The 12,442-nt window shown below is 43.7% G+C and overlaps 1 protein-coding gene across 3 annotated transcripts in view; it reads left to right on the plus strand.

The window, feature by feature from the left end:
- IDE (insulin degrading enzyme) overlaps positions 1-12,442 on the plus strand; it is a 434,361-nt gene that overhangs the window by 152,742 nt on the left and 269,177 nt on the right. The window lies entirely within an intron of this gene.

Genomic DNA, 12,442 nt, shown 5'->3' on the forward strand with positions numbered 1-12,442 from the left:
TCACTCAGGGCTGTGGAATCTTATAGGGCCTGGACGGTAATAATGATACATTTTTGCATATAAGAATAACTGTGAAAGACAAAACTAAAACTATGCTTCCACAAAATAGCACTCTTGTAGGTTTAGATGTAGATGCTTTGATATTACATGAAGAGTTAAATCTCTCAAAGTGAACTTCTAACCAGGAAGGGTCTTCTAGGCAAGTAGGAGTTATGGAACTTGACTATGCTTCTTGTCCCTCTTAGCAGCTAGTGGGACTTACTTTTGCCATGTCTGTAGATCCTGTCCTGCTAGCTTGGTTAAGCCAAAAAAAAAATATTTAGAGAGCCAGCAGGTTAATTTTACTTCTGAAAATATTGCCAGAGCAAGCAAAAGGCATTCTCCTAGGGACAAGCAAGATGGTAGTCCTCACACATGGGTGACATCATCAGATGGAGACTTGCGTAAAAATGTCTGAAACCTTGACTCTGCACACTGAGTATGCCCAGCATACCCTAATACCACACATCCATGCTGGGTCCCTCTTCAGTCTCTTCTTTTCTGGAGCTTTCACCTCGCAGTTAAGTGAGCTCTTGGCTTTTTTCCTTGAAAATTGCCTTTGGAAAACTTTTCCCCAGATATTTTTGTTTTTTTTAGTGTTCTATCAACACCGGGTCCCTCTCAGTTCCTCCCCATAGGCTCCTTAAGACAGGTTTTTCGGCATTCTCGGTAAGTGTTTTTGCTGTCATTTCCCCCATGGCACTGGTGCCTCTATGCCCGCCGACTTCAATCGCCCACCGTCGCCGCTCATGTTTTACTTCCTTTCTTTTCATTCGTCATGGCCTAATCTGGTTTTCGTCGATGCCCCCAGTGGTCGAGGACCATGTCCATCACGGACCCCCATGAGATATGTGTCCTCTGCCTGGGAGCATCACCTGATGTCTGGGGTTGCCGCATGTGTGCCCAGATGACCCCTAAGGGCATCATGCTCAACTCAATAAGATGGAGAAACTCTTTGGGTCGATAAATTCCAAGCCATTGGCGTTAGCATCGGTGGCATCTGCACTGATGGACCTTGGAACCACACCGATGGACACAGCACCATCGACATTGGCAGGGCCTTCAGTTCCATTACTGCTGCCGGCATATAGGGGCACCAGAGGCCAGCCCCTGTCGGTTTCTTCCAGGTCAAGAATGTCAGGTTCGTTTTCAGACCTTGGCAGCGCTCAAGGATGCACATGACCGGCGTCTGGAATCCATCCTCAAACAGTCATTTGACGTAACCGCTATGTCTCTACAAATTGCGGCCTGCTGCACAGTGGTGACACATGCCTGCTTATCCCAAACCAGGAATAACACTCCGGGAGAAGACATGGAACCAGCAGAATCATTCCTCGTGGACGCTGCCTCCGACCTAGTGTGTACAGCGGCCAGAGGAGTGTCATCTGCGGTGGCAGCCAGAAGGCAACTCTGGCTCCGAAGCTGGTCGGCCGACGCATCTTCCAAAATGCGCCTCACAAGGATGCCCTTCAAAGGAATCCCTCCTGTTTGGCAGCGAACTAGAGAAATTAGCCGACAAATGAGGAGAGTCCCCAGTGCCGCACCTGCCGGAGGATAAAACGAAGAAAAACCAGCGACTCTTCCCCAGGCCCTCCAGGGGCAGAAGTTCACAGCGCTTCAATCCTTACAGGAACAACTATCACGCGTCCCACCCTACGAGCAGGAACCAGTCCTTTCGGAACAAGCACAACAAGAGGGGTACCAGCTCGGGTACAGGCCCCAGCCACACCCCACAATGAGATTCAGCCGACCTGTCCAAGGGAAGAAGCCATAGGGGGCAGACTAGCCCTATTCCACTGCAGATGGGTCAAGATAACTTCGAACAAGTGGGTCCTAGCCATCATTTGGGAGGGGTACTACCTGGATTTTCTTCGTACCCCTCCGGACAAGTTCGTGAAGTCCCCCTGCCATGACCTCTTCAAGAGGAAGGCAGTGGAAGCTACACTGTCCAGACTACTGGCCCTCGAGGCCATAACTCCAGTGCCTCCACAAGAAATAAATACTGGACATTATTCCATCTATTTTATCGTACCCAAGAAAGAGGGAACATTTAGGCCCATCCTGGACCTCAAGTCGGTCAACCGCCACCTGAGGATTCCCCGCTTCCGCATGGAAACCCTGCAATCTGTAATAAGGGCGATACAACCTGGAGAGTTTCTCACATCCCTGGATCTTTCGGAGGCCTACCTACACATCCCAATTCACCAGGAACACCAGCGCTATCTACGCTTCAAAGTCCTGAACCGTCACTACCAGTTCCGGGCACTACCTTTCAGGTTAGCCACAGCACTCCAGACGTTCACCAAGGTAATAGTAGTGGTGGCGGCAACACTGAGGAAGGAAGGAATCCTCGTCCACCCTTATCTAGATGACTGGCTGATCAGGGCAAAGTCACCAGAGGAAAGCCACCAAGCAACCAGCAGAGTCATATCTCTACTGGAGAGCCTAGGATGGGTGGTCAACACAAACAAAAGTTTTCTACAACCCTCACAGTCACTAGAATACCTAGGAGTCCGATTCGACACCAAAGAAGACAAGGTCCACCTGACCCCCACAAGGAGATTAAAACTGTGGAACCGGCTACAGACCTTGCTGAACGATCCTCGTCCCACAGCATGGGATTATCTGCAAATCCTCGGGCTGATGGCATCTACACTGGAAGTTGTGCCATGGGCGTGAGTCCACATGAGGCCCCTACAGCACTCACTTCTATCACGGTGGAGCCCACAGTCAGAACTACACCGTACGTCTATCGCTCCTGTGCAGAGTCCGGAACCAGCTATGGTGGTGGCTGCAGGCCAACTACATGAGCCGAGGATCAAGATTATCCTCTCCAACCTGGACCCTACTCACCACAGGTGCCAGTCTACGAGGATGGGGAGCACACTGTGAGGAGTTAACTGCCCAAAGGCAGTGGAACGCAGAAGAGGCGGGATGGAACATCAATCGCCTAGCAGCGCGGGCAGTCAGACTAGCCTGTCTGCGGTTCGCTCACAGACTTCGAGACAAAGCAGTCAGAGTAATGTCAGACAATGCCACAGTAGTGGCCTACATCAACCAACAGGGGGAACCAGAAGCCAACAAGTGTCTCTAGAAATAGACCCCCTGATGGCATAGGCGGAAGCAAATCTCCAGGAGATCTCCGCCATCCACATCGCCGGGAAAGACAAAATCACGGCAGACTTACTCAGCAGGGAAAGTCTAGATCCAAGAGAATGGAGGCTGTCGCCCGCAGCCTTCCAAATGATAGTGAATCGGTGGGGGACACCGGACATGGACCTTCTGGCAAACAGATCCAATGCCCAAGTGGCCAGATACTTCAGTCGCAGACGGGAACCGCAGTCCCAAGGGATCGATGCCCTGGTACAGACCTGGCCACCGGGGACCCTGCTATACGCCTTCTCGCCGTGGCCCCTATTGGGCGCAATCATTCACAAGATACAACTACACAGGGGACTAGTTCTTCTGGTGGCTCCAGATTGGCCCAGAAGACCCTGGTACGCAGACATGAGAAGGCTGCTGGCAGGGAACCCCCTACCCTTGCTTCCACACAGGGACCTACTAAACAAGGTCCGATCCTCCACGAAGACCCATCTCAATTCTCTCTTATGGTCTGGCCATTGAGAGGGCCCACCTGAGAGAGAGCGGATTCTCGGGGGCTGTAATCGACACCCTCCTCCGAGCACGCAAGTTCTCCACATCGTTAACGTACATAAGGATTTGGAGAGTATTTGAAGCCTGGTGCGAAGACCACGACATCAAGCCACACATTTAAAGTTCCCGTGATCCTGGAATTCCTACAGAGCGGACTACGGAAGGGACTGTCCCTCAACTCCATCAAGGTACAGGTGGCCGCTCTGTCATGCTACGGCCCCAAGAGTGAGGGCGACAGCATAGCTTTGCGTTTTCCATAGTGTAGACAGATGGACTCAGCATCCTACCCTTGGCTGCCGTTACGCATGGTCTTTCAAATGATTCAAGGGTAAGCCACATTTTCATTTAACTAGGGCATCCACCCTGCCGGGTGTCGACGCTTTCCGGTTGAGTACTCTGGCGGTCTCCAGCTATAGTCAATCAACCAGTTCAAGTTAATCAAGTTTTAACATTTAACTAAGTTATGAAGTTATGCAAGTTAATCAAATTAAGTTAATCAATCAGTCAGTCACACATATATCCACAATGCTTTTCGAGGAGAATACTGAAGAGCTGCACTTCCTGCAGGAGTATATGTACTAGGGCCTGATGTCAGATTGAAATCGGATCCGTCTCCAACTGCTAGCAGGAGTACACTACACACTCATTGGTCCTGAGTCCATCTGTCTACACTAAGGAAAACTAAATTATCAGGTAAGTAATTTCTCCATTGTAATTCATTGAGCAAATTCTAAAGGTTGATCAGACTGAAGACGTGCTGCAATCATCTCACTTCTCATATAATAAAGAACATAAAATGGCCTAATTATCAGCCTTTGCCAAACCAAGGCTAAAACAAACCATCAGGAACAATCAGAATAAACAAGGCGGATACAAAAAGAGGAGAGAAGAGGGAAGCTGTGATGACAGAGGTAATAAAAGTCTATAAAAGTTGGAAGCATTAGAGTTAAGGTATCCTACAGAGAGGTTCCAATAATAAGAAATGTACATGTGCCTATAAATAAAGGATCACCTGAGCTAAAAGATTCCAAATTATCCCTGTTAACTGAGAAGCAGAATGTTAATACAAACAAAAAAGCACACTTTGAAATGTCTGTGTGCTAATGCCAGAAGTCTAAGTAGTAAGATGGGAGAGTTAGAGTGTATAGCAGTGAATGAAGATATAGACTTAATTGGCATCTCAGAAACATGGTGGAAGGAGGATAACCAATGAGAAAGTGCTATACCTGGGTACAAATTATATCTCAGTGATAGAGAGAAGCAACTTGGTGGTGGGGTGGCACTTTGTCTGGGATGGCAAGAGACTAAATGTACTATTGTATCTTTATGGGTAGAAATCCTGTGTTGGAGAAGAGTATAGCGATAGGCATATACTATCGTCCACCTGGCTAAAATGACAAGATGGACAGTGAAATGGTAATAGAAATTAGGGAAGCTTATTAAATTGGTAGTGCAGTAACAATGGGAGTATTCAATTATCAAATTCCAAAAAATCTCTTAATGAATAACCCCACGAGGGCAATAAATTAAATTGAGATACGTGGTGTTTTTAAATTATTAGAAAAAACTTTTACGCTGTGCATATCAAAATTTACTTTAGAAATTTAAGGACCATCATACCACCCAGTGCTCACAAGTCAGACTTGCATTTCATGCACTTCATATGGGTCACTTTTAATCAACTGGTCCATGTAGCTCCACTCAATTTTTATGAATTTTTTAAATATTTTTCAAGTAATGAATTTTAAAAAGAAGAAAAACTTCCCTTATTCATCCGTTGTCGGGGTCATTTTTCCATAGCTGTCGGAGGTACTCGTCCGACGCGCGCGTTTCGCCAAAGTAGCTGCTTCAGAGACGTATATTCAGACTCTCCTGATCCAGCACTCCCCTTGTTTCAACGGGGGATATAAACAGATCTTTAAGCATTAGTAAATTCTTGCAAAAAAGAAGAACTTCAGTGGTGTTAAGGGTCCATCAAATTTTTCTAAAAAACATTAAAAGCCTAAATCAAATTCAGCGATATTACTTTTTTGCAACAGAATGTCTTAACGATGTATACTTGCAGAGGGAAATAAAAGGTAAACTTACCGAACCCAACACCGTCTCTCCGCTCAGAGTTCTTAGCGGTAGAGCGGCTTGGGTCGGTCTGAATTTAAATACCATTGCGTCTGATATCCACCTGACAGTCAGATGATTCCTGATTCTGGCGGGCAATCACCAGAAATGGAACCATTCGATGTCCTTATTCAAGCCACCAGGGGTCACTGATTTTAATTGAAAGATCCACTTCTGTTCGCATTGTCTCAAAGTCTGCACACGATTGCCACCTCTCCAGTGCTGATTGATGATTTCTAGCACGGTCCATTTGATATCATCAAACTCATGATTGAATTCTTTGAAATGAGCAACTAAGGGTTCCTCAACTCGATTGGTATTGATGCAGCATTTGTGTTCAGTAAGACGAATCTTAACCTTCCTTTTTGTCATGCCTACATAAGTTAATGGGCACGGACAAAAGATGGCATAAACTGCATGGGTTGGGACCATGTTGTACGCTCAAATTGTTCTAAACCTATACAGAACAAGGAACTTGTTCAAACATGTGATAAATGCAAATTCTGCCCTTTAAAGTCCCCCCAGACTCAAATTGTCACGGCATCGGGGAAAACTATTCTTCTGCCCGAATTTTCTTGTCATTCAACCCATGCAGTTTATGCCATCTTTTGTCCGTGCCCATTAACTTATGTAGGCATGACAAAAAGGAAGGTTAAGATTCGTCTTACTGAACACAAATGCTGCATCAATACCAATCGAGTTGAGGAACCCTTAGTTGCTCATTTCAAAGAATTCAATCATGAGTTTGATGATATCAAATGGACCGTGCTAGAAATCATCAATCAGCACTGGAGAGGTGGCAATCGTGTGCAGACTTTGAGACAATGCGAACAGAAGTGGATCTTTCAATTAAAATCAGTGACCCCTGGTGGCTTGAATAAGGACATCGAATGGTTCCATTTCTGGTGATTGCCCGCCAGAATCAGGAATCATCTGACTGTCAGGTGGATATCAGACGCAATGGTATTTAAATTCAGACCGACCCAAGCCGCTCTACCGCTAAGAACTCTGAGCGGAGAGACGGTGTTGGGTTCGGTAAGTTTACCTTTTATTTCCCTCTGCAAGTATACATCGTTAAGACATTCTGTTGCAAAAAAGTAATATCGCTGAATTTGATTTAGGCTTTTAATGTTTTTTAGAAAAATTTGATGGACCCTTAACACCACTGAAGTTCTTCTTTTTTTGCAAGAATTTACTAATGCTTAAAGATCTGTTTATATCCCCCGTTGAAACAAGGGGAGTGCTGGATCAGGAGAGTCTGAATATACGTCTCTGAAGCAACTACTTTGGCGAAACGCGCGCGTCGGACGAGTACCTCCGACAGCTATGGAAAAATGACCCCGACAACGGATGAATAAGGGAAGTTTTTCTTCTTTTTAAAATTCATTACTTGAAAAATATTTAAAAAATTCATAAAAATTGAGTGGAGCTACATGGACCAGTTGATTAAAAGTGACCCATATGAAGTGCATGAAATGCAAGTCTGACTTGTGAGCACTGGGTGGTATGATGGTCCTTAAATTTCTAAAGTAAATTTTGATATGCACAGCGTAAAAGTTTTTTCTAATAATTTAAAAACACCACGTATCTCAATTTAATTTAAAGTATTCAATTATCCCAATATTGACTGAGCAAATGAAACATGAGGACATGCTAGAGAGGTAAAGTTCTTGGATGGAATGAATGACAGTTTTATGGAGCAATTGGTTCAGGAACTGATGAGAGGGAGCAATTTTAGATCTGTTTCTCAGTAGAGTGCAGGATTTGGTGAGAGAAGTAACAGTGGTGGGTCTGCTTGGCAATAGTGATCTTAATATGATTAAATTTGAACTGACTAGAAGGGGGACAGTAAGTATATTCATAGCTCTAGCACTAAACTTTCAAAAGGGAAACTTTGATAAAATGAGAAAAATAGTTTTAAATAAATAAATAGACTAAAAGGTGCAGCTAAAAAGGTTAAGAGTTGCAACAGACAAGGTCATTGTTTAAAAAAAAAAAATCTTAGAAGTGAGGTCCAGATGTATTCCATGCATTAATAAAGATGGAAGGAAGGCCAAACGATTACCGGCATGATTAAAAAGTGAGGAGAAAGAGGCTATTTTAGCCAAAAGAACAATTAGAAGAAGGATCCATCAGTAGAAAATAAAGCATAAGCATTGGCATTGGCAAATTAAATGTAAGACATTGATAAAACAGGCTAAGAGAGAATTTGTAAGAGGTTGGCTGTAGAGGCAAAAACTCATAATAAAAACTGTTTTAAATGTATCCGAAGCATAAAGCCTGCAAGGGAGACGGTTGGACCGTTAGATAATAGAGAGGTTAAAGGGGCATTTAAGGCCATAGTGGAAAGACTAAACAAATTCTTTGCTTCTGTGTTTACTGAAGAGGATGTTGGGGAGATTCTTGTTCCGGAGTCAGTTTTCAAGGGTGATGATTCAGATGAACCAAATCAATCCTAAAGTGGCTCAAAATACAACAATCAAAAAGTGATCTGTATATGTAGCAGAGGTTCTAAGCTATGTGATACCACAGGCTGAAAAGGCTTGAGTGTAATACAGTAAATAGTACAGTACAAGCTCAAATGCACAAAAACTTGCACTTGGCAGTTAAGTGGCTCAAAAGCACAATGCCAATCAAAATCGGTAATCTGTATATGTAGCAGACGTTCTAAGCCATATATCTGATACTTTCCAGTGTGAAATAAGTGTTCCTCAAGGCTCAGCCATCTCAGCAACACTATTCAATATTTACATGCTCCCACTGTGTAAATTACTGACAAATCTAGGAATAACTTTCTTCTTTTATGCTGATGACATATAGTTTTACATCCCACTCTCCAGATCTTTTGAAAATACAGCTTCGATACTCTATCGATATGAAAGCAATGCAACAAGAACTTTCACAATTTAAATTAACATTAAACCCTAAAAAGACTGAAATCATTTTGGCTGAGTAGAAATTAAACCACCTGCTCTAAACCTGGGTAATTTTTTTTTTTTTTTTGTGTAAACAGTTTTATTGGTATCGAACAAAACAATACAGTCTATATAAACGGATAACATATAACAATCGGTTGGATCCATTTTATACAGAACCCAAGCCCTATCCACCCCCCCCCCTCCCTCCCGCCCTGCACACTGAGTCCCAAAGTTTTATAAACCAACGTGGTAGGTCACCACCAAGTAATCAAACTTCGCCTCCCCGGGAATGAGTAGAAAAAAGTGGAAGAGTACAATGGCGTTGGAGGGGTTCCAGTCACGGTGAAGCCCTATATTTCTGTGCAAGTCAAAGGATTTATTTAGGAAAGCAGGTTATCTATAGTGGAAAACCATATGCAAGATGCTATCAATGTCCTTAGATCATTGTAACTTGCCCCCTAACCTGTCCTCCGTTGTGACAGAGGCCCATTCAAGGTAGGGTATCCATGTTGCCTGAAACCTTTTCAGTGTATGATGTTTTACTGCTGTCATCTGATTCATGGTACATACAAAGTCTACCCTTGCCATGATGGACTTCAATGACGGGCATTGAGGTGCCTTCCATTCTCTAGCTATTTCTAGCCTCATCGCCATACACATCTGTATGATAAATGGGTGTTGCAAGCATTGAGGATGTTGATCCACATTATTTAAGAGCGCCACCTCTATGTGAAGATCGATGGGCTGTTTCAAAATTAGGGTAAGCTGTTTTTCAAGGTGCCTCAGGAGAGGTCGGACACAATCTCCCGACCACCACATGTGCAAATAGGTGCCCACTGAGGTGCATCCCCTCCAACATAGTCCCGAAGCTTTCGGTGTAATTTTCGCTAGTCGCTCTGGGGTAAAATACCACCTATAGAGTTGTTTATCTCCATTTTCAACAAGCGTAGCTGATATAGAAGCTTTGCTCAATTGACTATAAATATGTGTCCATTCATCCTCTGAGTGTTCTCTCGCAAAGTCTCTTGTCCATGCTTTGATATGAGATGGGGTGCAAGTGGCTTTCACATGTTATAATTGGTAGACTTTGGCAATCAGGCTTTTGAGATGAGAAGAAGCCAAGTAGAAGCCTTCAAACAGGATTTTCCCCTTGCCCAGGTTGGTCTTTATTTGGTTGCTGAGGTAGAAGTGTCGTATCTGATAGGCCAAGTATTCAGTTGGGGGAATATCATACTTTTGACACACCGATCCAAAGGACAATAGATCGTCTCCCCCCCCAAAGATGTTCAAAGCGTGTGACTCCCCGCTGTTGCCATTGCCTATAGGGGTTTAAGTCCATGCATGGTCTGAAAGAATTATTGTGGAACAGTTGTGTTAGATGATAACAATCCTTATTGCCCACCAATCGGGTCTTCCACTTATCCCAAATATTTAACATGTGTCTCGTGGTAGGAAGCTTTTCAGGACATGGTTTCCAAGTCTCTTTGGGTTGCCCCGCTAGTGCTGCTATTGGCATATCAAGCATCTGTGATTGTTCAATAGTCGTCCAATGTTTAACTTCCATAATTTGATGCCACACGATTAAGGGCAGTAATTGTGCTGCTACATAGTACCACTAAATGTTAGGTACTCCCAACCCTCCGTCAAGCTTGCTCTGGAATAGGACATTTCTACTGACCCGTGGTGGTCTCCTCTTCCAAATATATCCAAATATTCTCCTTTGCCAGAGCCATAGAATATCGTTAGGAATGGGGATTGGTAAGGATTGAAATAAATACAACAGTCGAGGCAAGACATTCATTTTGACTGTCGCTTTATGACCCATCCAAGAGATAGGGAAGTTACAGCACTCATCCAGATCCAGAAAGATTTGCTTTATCAGAGGGGTATAATTTAGTTTAAAAAGATCCAGTGGGTGAGATGAAAGGCGGATGCCAAGATATTTGAGAGTTTTGAAGGCCCAACGGGAACAGGTGCTGTTGAAGTTGTTGAACTAAGTCAGGCCTGCAGGTTAAATTTAGGATCTCTGATTTCTCCCAGTTCACCTTAAAGCCTGACACCCCGCTAAACTGCCCAATATATTTTTCTATGGCCATAAGTGAATCATGTGGATTTGTCAGGGAGAACATGATAACATCAGCGAATAAAGTCATTTTTAATGTATACTGAGAAAAGGTAAAACCCGATATTGCTTTATTGTCTCTGGTGGGAGCCAGTGGATCTAGGAAGATGGCAAAAAGAAGGGGTGACAACGGACACCCCTGTTGTGTTCCACGACCTACTTGAAATCAGTCTGAATATCCTCCGTTAATTTAAGACAAGCTTGTGGATTCGTATAAAGACCCATTACCCAGGAACAAAAGCTAGGTCCAAATCCCATTTTCTTCAAAACACAGAAAAGAAATGGCCAATGAACCAAATCAAATGCTTTTTCAGCATCAATAGGGAGAAATATAGAGTCAGCTTTATGTTCGTGGGCCCACCACATCATATTAATCAGTTTGCGTATGTTATCTCCCGCTAACCTGCCAGGCATAAAGCCAGCTTGGTCTTGATGAATTAGATCGGTTAAGTAGTTACTTAGGCGGTCTGCTAAGATTTTTGCCAGAAGCTTAAGGTCCAGGTTCAATAATGAGATAGGCCTATAGGACCCGCAGGCAGTAGGATCCCTCCCTGGTTTTGGCAAAATCGTTATCCCAGCGAGATTAGAATTAGGTGCCAGAGAACCCCCTGTTCTTTAAGTATTTGAAGACTTTCTGCAAATAGGCTACTATGTATGGGCAAACAATTTATAGAATTTTGCAGTAAGACCGTCAGGTCCAGGTGACTTCCTGGGTTTTAGTGTCTTAATATAGAGTTGAGTATTTCAACCGTGGTTATCTCCGCATCTAATATAGCTTGAGCTTCTGGTGACAAACGAGGTAAATTAACCCCCTCTAGATATTGCTCGATTCTTTCCGGTGGGATGGACCTGTTTGGGGAATACAAAGTGCTATAGAAATTCAGGAATCATTTACGAATGTCAGTATTGGTTGTTAAGAGCTCCCCCCGTCTCAGTTTTGATCTTAGCAATTGTATTTTGATAAGAGATCTGCTTTAATCTGCGGGCTAAATGACGCCCAGCTTTGTTGCCCCCTTCGAAGTATTCCTGTTTAACAATGTGCATGAGATGTACCAATTTGGCTGACTCTAATCTCCGTAAATTGCCTTGTGCTTTAGATAAGAGGGTCCATGCTTTTTGTGTTCCCGTGGTTTGGTGTTCTTTACTAAGTCTCAAAATGTTGTGTCTCAGTTCTGTGGCCACCTGTGTATCTCTCTTTTTAACATAAGTGGCCCTAGAAATGAATATGCCCCTCAAAAATGCCTTTAATTATTTCCCAGACTATCGGGGGTGCCACCTCTCCAGTGTCATTTAAGCAAAAGTAATCAGTTATTTGTGTTATTAGAGTGGCTGTAAATCCATCATCTGTTAACAGGGATTCAATGAGCCTCCAGAACTGTGACCCTTTGTCGTATTGTGGGAAGCTTATATCAAATGAAACGGCCGCATGATCTGTCCATGCCACGGGACTTATATCCGGTTTGGTAATGTGATTAATAACGCTAGATAATTAAGAAGTATTCTATTCTGGAATGCGATTGGTGTGATGGAGAGAAGTATGTATAGGATCTGGATGTGGGGTGATATAACCTCCAAACATCTATTAATTGCCAAT

The sequence above is a fragment of the Rhinatrema bivittatum genome, chromosome 7 (genome assembly GCF_901001135.1).
Source record: "Rhinatrema bivittatum chromosome 7, aRhiBiv1.1, whole genome shotgun sequence".
NCBI classification, from domain to species: Eukaryota; Metazoa; Chordata; class Amphibia; order Gymnophiona; family Rhinatrematidae; genus Rhinatrema; species Rhinatrema bivittatum.